The sequence below is a fragment of the Mytilus galloprovincialis genome, chromosome 14 (assembly GCF_965363235.1).
Source record: "Mytilus galloprovincialis chromosome 14, xbMytGall1.hap1.1, whole genome shotgun sequence".
Taxonomy (NCBI): Eukaryota; Metazoa; Mollusca; class Bivalvia; order Mytilida; family Mytilidae; genus Mytilus; species Mytilus galloprovincialis.
The window spans coordinates 64,456,825-64,464,437 of NC_134851.1; the positions used below are offsets into that span (position 1 = coordinate 64,456,825).

Genomic DNA, 7,613 nt, shown 5'->3' on the forward strand with positions numbered 1-7,613 from the left:
ATTTACGGTTGGTATTTACTATTCAACATTGTTTCCTTAGTTGATTTGCCCGTTATTATACTATCATAAAAGAACGTAACACGTTGTAACAAAGAGAAAGAAAACAAAATATAGACAAAAAGATTCCAATATCATTGAATGGTAGACAATATGAATACAACGTTTTATCTCTTTTTTTCTTATTATGACCTATACAGACAAATAATGTATTCCCCTCAAATACTAGTGGATATGACCATCATCAATACCATACGTTGATTAGCTATCGATTTTTATTATAGGGCTAGATACTAAAATAATCAGTAATTGAATATTTGTTATTGTTTTAATAATTTTTGTACCACCATTTTTTTTTATGAAAATGAAAAAAATAAGCTACCGGATAAAATTTCAGAAATATACTTAAATATATACTAATTCAATACCTTTTTGTTGGTTGTTTACAAAAACGATTTTGGAATAAACTTGAATCAACCATACATGTGTATGTTGTGTGGTAATCTACTTACTATCATCACGTATTCCTTTACAGTCATACTGATGAAAAAGGACACAACTGTAAAAAAAACAATGCACTGGAATGTCCCGATTAGATGGTTTTTTTTTCTCTTTTTTAATCGATTTCTAAATTCACACAAGGGTTTATAAGTACTTTATACTTCTATATTGAACAAATATAAGTCAGTTCAAATAATACAAACTCGTATCATGTGTATATTAATCTATATTAAATGTATATCAGGTATATATAAACGCCAAGATAACAAAGACTGAAATAAAAATTTATGACATGTTATTTGATTATAATTACGTAAACCTCACTCGCGTTTTACTAACAAATACCGTCAATAATGCTCAAATGAAGAAAGTTGAATGTAGAAAATAAATTTTGAAGTAAAGGAGCCTTAATGAACAACAATTCAAAACTATAGACTAGGTAATCTATTCATGGGGTAACAAATCCTTAGTATTTTGATTTATTGAAATATTTGTAAGCATAGTATTTATATATATATCGTCGCTGGGCTTCTAAAATGTCGTATAAGACTTTTTTGGCTAAAAACACTTTTTGACACCAATGATCATGGAGGGAGGAAATCTTTGGTATAACAAAATAGCATACAGTTAGACCAATCAAATGTGTGAAATAAGAAATATTACAAAATTGCCAATGTCAGCTGTTTGTAAAGTTTGCTTCCAAAATGTATGAAAACTTGAAAATCGTTGTAGAATGGTTTTGGGAAAATAATAATTGTACATTTCTTTATTTCTGTGAAAATAATTTAAGTTCTTGGACAATCCAGAAATGTCAAAGTTTTTATTTCACTGCTATTTTTAAAAATTGTTCAAGTTCACATACGACATTTTTGATGTATGCATTTTGCTAAAATTTTCAAAGCCTGTTTGTGCAATATTTTGTTCTTGAAAAATTTGTAATGTACAACATTTTAGAAGCCCAGCGACGATATGACCTTTCACTGCAATAGCATTTCAGTACGGAAGTATATTTCCTGTTTAAAACAAAAACATTTTTATGAACTATTTACTTACGTCTTCACAAAGTTAGGTTTAGCCCTGCACGTTTAAAGCTGTCAAACCCATTGATACATGCAAATTATTTGTTTCAGAAATACTCAATTCGTTTACGATAATCATCTTTAGCTAGTAAGCCTTGTTTGTTTCTATGCTTTGTACATAACATCAACATGAAATGCTACGTTTTGATTTTGTTTGAATGGGTAATATTTGTTTGCATGATTAGGCAAGGTAAGACACTTATCTTTGTTCATTATATTCAATTTGACTTCATGAATAAAATGTTCAGGCGATGTAAAAAACACAATAGCCGACAGAGAAATGAGAAAAATATATCGACTCAAAAATGCATCAGAATACAACAAAAAACACTTTCCGGTTCAATTAGATCTAGTATTGAAATAAAATTGGAATGGTGACTCTCCTTATCGATTACTGGATAACGTGTAGTCTTTTAGAGTGTGCTATCTATATCAAAAAGAAAAACCCTTGTCAAATGCAAATGACAATAGCTGTTGCATAACTTTAGATCATGAAATCAAACGGAACGTGTGAAAGTATTATATGATAGTTATAGTATTGAACTGACAATATCCTTTAGAAAAGTACAACCAATTTCAAATAGCAAACAGACACTTTCACGTAATTATTCAATACAGAAGTATTTTATGTGGCCTCAGAGTCAAGCATATCATATTTCCCTTTTTAGATAAAGTTATAAATCAGCTGTTCATCTATACATATGTTGGATAAATAAGAATAATAACGTTATGAATGTGTTAGATACAGTCAGAATGTAACGTATGTTTAATAATGTATTCCTATTTTTACTTTCTAGGTCTTCAAAACAAGTTGATATATTCGACTGAAAATACTATTAAGGAAATTGACCTGCGCTCAAAGAGCGTATCAGTTATCTTGGCAAATTTAGGAAGTAACATATATTCTTTGGATTGTGATTATAAAAATGGAAATATTTATTTTCCGAGACATGATATAAACGTCATATCAAGGTAGATACTTACGGTATATTCCATACATTTTGGAGTTAAAGAACGGTTCATCTTATTGTTATTAACTTTATATCATTTGTTATGTTCATTTTAATATCATCATTATAATTATCACCATTATCATCAGTAGAACTATTACCATAATTATTATTATTATTTTCAATACAAGTGATGGCATTTATTAATTTATATTATGATCCGAGTACACAGTTATCGTCGTTTATATTCGTTGTCCACAAATATAGTCCCTAGTGTGGAAAGTGTGGTACTTGCCAATGTTGTTTGTACATCCTCTGGAGTAGGTCCGGTAAGGGCCGATTTTGGCCTCAAATTTCAATTTCATCTAACGGAAGATATTGGACACTTTTTAAATACTTAAGTGTCTATTTCAATTGATTCAATTAGTTTATTTAAAAGATTTTAACTGATTTAGTTATTAAAAACGCTTCGATTCAAGCTTAAATATGAAAAATATATCAAATATGCACAAAAACGTAACTTTTCAGATGTTTTTTGTCAAAAATGAAAGTGGCCGCATCCGTGTTCATCCTCAACCTTTATATATGTTATGTATAATCATAAAATACAACTTACATTTCAATATTATGGATGAACACGAATGCGGCCACTTTCATTTCAGATAGAGGGTTGTTGCTCACAAGGAAACTATTAAATCAAGAGTTCCAAATGGTGAAGTTGAAATCATCTCTTCGTAAATATTACGGACGCCATCACGAGTTTGTTGACCGTTATGGAATAAACGTTTCACAAATAAAATCGGATATGTGTTTTACGTCTACAGTCCCCTTCCCTTTATAAATGTGACCTACCGAATCAAGCCATTTACCAGATTTGTAATATCGCAAGCAACACGACGGGTGCCACATGTGGAGCAGGATCTGCTTACTCTTCCGGTACACCTGAGATCACCCCTAGTTGTTGGTGGTGTTCCTGTTGTTTATTATTTAGTTTTCATGTGTACTAATATTTGCCAGTTTGTCCTTATTAGCCATGGCGTTGTCAGACTATTTTCTATGTAAGAGTTTGACTGTCCCTCTGGTATCTTTCGTTCCTCTTCTAAAGTAAAGTACTGATTTTGTCTAGCTGATAAAGTTTAAACATTAGCTTTTCGGAAGCTCTTACAAGATTTCAAGACCTACTTGACATACACTTGTCCATATTTAGAGTTAGAGCCAATGAAGTTTTTTTTTATAACTATGATGTAATTTGTCCAATAAGTAGTACAACACACAGTAAAAATATTATAGAGAATGCGTCGATGTTTTTTTTTATTTCCATTTATTGTATAAAAGAAATGCACTACGAAATTAATCTGTACTCGGACCATTTTTGTTATATAGGAGACATATTGTCAAATTTAAATTACAATTCAGAATATAACTACTTTGATTATATGATTATTTCTGTTGTTATTTTTTGTTATTTTATCGTTTCTATCATTTGAAGCATTAGTAGTTTTGCTATTATCAAAGTAATCATTATTATTGTTGTTTATTCATGTTATTCAGGACGACATCAGATCATTGAGTATATGATTTATGTTATTCATCGAAATGCAGCTTAACCATTGCACTTCCACGTAACTATCAACAAGTTAAAGTTTCAATGTCACCATCGCATTTGGCGTGATTGAAAAAGAAATTCAGCGTAAAACCATTGCTCATCATCGAGACAATCGCGGCTCGGAGTATTTTTGCGGTTCAGAGTCCTATACAATACTATTTAAGTCAATGATTAAACGTCAAGTATACAATTAAAGGTGACATCATATGTTGATGTTATTGTATTTCATTGTTTAGTTTTAATCAAAATTGACGGTTCACTTCTGACCCCAAACGGATTTGTAAGGACAAAGCAGCGAAGGAGAGATAATCGGGAGAGATAAGACACAATACGTTCTCCAACTTTTGAAACATCGATATAAAGGATATACATTAGTTCGCTGATCAAATCGAATCGATAATATACCAGTAACACTAGACATATTATGTAAGCAGATTGAACTATATAAAAGTACTAATTCATATAAGGTTGATAGATAAAAAATGATTGACTCGGCTTGGAGTTTGAGTTTGGTTTATATTCATAGTGTTATGGCATTTGTACTACATTAGAATACATGCATGTTATGTTTTTGTTCTCGAGTTGTCTGGTGAATAGGTTCATGTTCAAGTTTTCGGTCTAGTATTTCTTACATTTTCGGCACTTTGTAGAATATAAAATGCTAAACTTTCTGGAATTAACTTTACAGATTTCGTTATCCAGCAGACACACCTTACACAGTAGAAAATGTGACAACTGCAGCGCAACCAATATCACTAGTAATTGATCCATTATACGAAAATGTATATTGGACAGAATTATACACAGGAAAGATTTGCAAATGCAACTTTAAGGGACTTAATAAAGCATGTATACTGCAAGATGACAACATATATGCTATAACACTAGATCAGCGGAACAGATTTGATTATTTATGCAATAGCTAACTATGAGTAGAAACAACAACAAAACATGTTTCACTGAACTCTCACAGATATTTTATCCGCACAAAAAAGTATTCTATTGAGACAATAATTCTGCAACTATAAGCACTTTTTCTACGGATTTCCATATTAAAGAGGTTCCATGTATAAGATGGCTAAAAGTGTATGTGTCAGACTAGACTTCAAATAAATCAGAAGTGTTGAATACGAATAATGAAATACAAAATCAAGCAATGTTGATAAAGACAATACAAGGACTTACTGTTCCTTAAAAGAAATATCTTAAACGTACAATATATCAATTAAATAAAGGCAACAGTAAAATTGAGAAGGGAATTGGGGAATGAATCAAAGAGACAACAACCTGACCATAGAAAAAACAATAGCAGAAGATCACCAACAGGTCTTCAATGTAACGAGAAATTCCCGCACCCGGAGGCTCCTTCAGCTGGCCCATAAACAAATATATACTAGTTCAGTGATAATGAACACCATACTTATTTCTAAATTGTACACAAGAAACGAAAATTAAAATAATACAAGATTAACAAAGACCAGATGCTCCTGACTTGGGACAAGCGCAAAAATGGGGTTAAACATGTTTGTGCGATCTCAATCCTCCCCCTATACCTCTAGCCAATGCAGAAAAGTAGTATACCGCTGTTTGAAAATCATAAGTTGATTGGGAATAATCCAAATATGAGCTACAAACCAAAAACTGAGGGAATCGCATCAAATATAAGAGGAGAACTACGACACAACACAAACACAACATTAAAATGTAACACACACAGAATCCCGACCGTGCAAGGGCTATATTGCCAGTCAAGGTCGTTAAAACTTCATGTTGTTGTCACACAGAAACGAACTATAATATAACAATGGCCATTTTTCAAGACTCGATATAGGACATTTTAAGAAGACAAAGGCGAATTGAACCTTACTGTGTGGTATGCCAAACCTCCCGTTTTTATAGCAATGTTAAATAAAACATTAAAATGACAACATGACATAACAGGACTACAATACAAATTGATGAAATCCATTATATGACATATATCCAATACACCATTACTCACTATGTATTTTTTCTCATCTCAAATACAGGTGGCTGTATTATAGTACATTTGGAACGACGAGAAAAATTAAGAGAGCAAGAATGAATGGTTCCGAAAAGCACTCAATTTTAGAGTCAGTCGAAGTAACTGGTTTGGGTATAGGTATGATAATTTTAGGATTATACAATGGATATGATATGACATATGATTGGCAATGAAAAGAATATCCACATTGATTAACAAAAATTGACGTAACTGATTGACATTGTTTTGAGTTTACATGTACACAAAGAAACATTTTGGATTATTTTTACTGTCAATGTTTATGATTTAGTGAGTTAGGTATGTTTGAGAATTATTATTTAAAATATTTTAATTTTAATTATGTTACTCTACTTAGTTTTTTTTGTAACATTTAATTATAAATTTAAGAGTTCCTTGACATGTTCATGTTAAAAAATCAATGTATAGTGCTGTTCTTTGTGAGTACCCTTAATGTAATACAATAACGTTTCGAAGAGAGTGTAAATGTCAATTAATGTAATAGGTTGTTCTTTCCTTGGTATATCAGTTTCTTTTTTTGTGAATGATCTTATTGTTTCAGTATAAACATGTAAGTATACTATATTAAGATAGAATAAAGTTGCATCATGTGGAAATGATCTAAAATAGCTAAATGTAGTATCAAAACTAAGATGGTCTTTTTAACATTGTTTTACTCGCGCGTCACTAAAGAGTCTTTTGTAGACGAAACACGCGTTTGACGTAAATACACTTTTTTAAATCCTGGTACCTATGATGAGGTTTTTTTTATATCAGATACCAATGGATGGCGACTTTACTATATGATACATGACAAAGGCGAACTAAAATCATCATCTCTAAATGGAACCAATATTATTGATGTGTTCAGTACGAACAAAAACCAAACAAGCATAGGCATATATGTATATAATAGCAACATATACTGTACCTATGGTACCCAGCTATTGAAGGTCACATCATCCCAAGCAGCAGCATCCTATGTTATACACACAGATACTGCAAAAACTCAAGGTGTTCTTTTGTATGACGAAATGGGTAGGTATAAACCTAATTCTAATTGAGGAAATATTATTTTTTAACTTAAATACTGTAAACCAACTTATTTTCGCGGATACTATATTTCGCGTTTGATCCTTTCTAGTCCACTTCGCGGCTATTTAATTTCGCGATTTTCCAGCTGACTTGGTGTATTTTAATAAGGTAACAACAGAGTTTTACATATTCGCGACAATTTATTTTCCGGTTATTTTTTCTACTCGCGAAAGTCGCGAAAATAAATCGCTCGTGAAAATAATTGGTTTACAGTATCTTATTGTGTTGTTTTATAATCATTTAAAAGGTTGTAAGAACGCAAGTGATATTTAATCTTATAAGTCGACAGTAAACCGACAACGCAATAGCAAAAAAAAGGATTAAAAGACAAACAATCAAAATACAAAATACAATTCAGACAA

At 31.2% G+C, this 7,613-nt stretch overlaps 1 long non-coding RNA gene across 1 annotated transcript; it reads left to right on the forward strand.

Moving 5' to 3' along the window:
• Positions 1-1,633: 1,633 nt before the first annotated feature.
• LOC143058060 (uncharacterized) lies at positions 1,634-5,165 on the forward strand. Its single transcript, XR_012972930.1, has 3 exons — positions 1,634-1,767; positions 2,375-2,549; positions 4,822-5,165. It is a non-coding gene; the product is annotated as an uncharacterized LOC143058060 (long non-coding RNA).
• Positions 5,166-7,613: the final 2,448 nt, after the last annotated feature.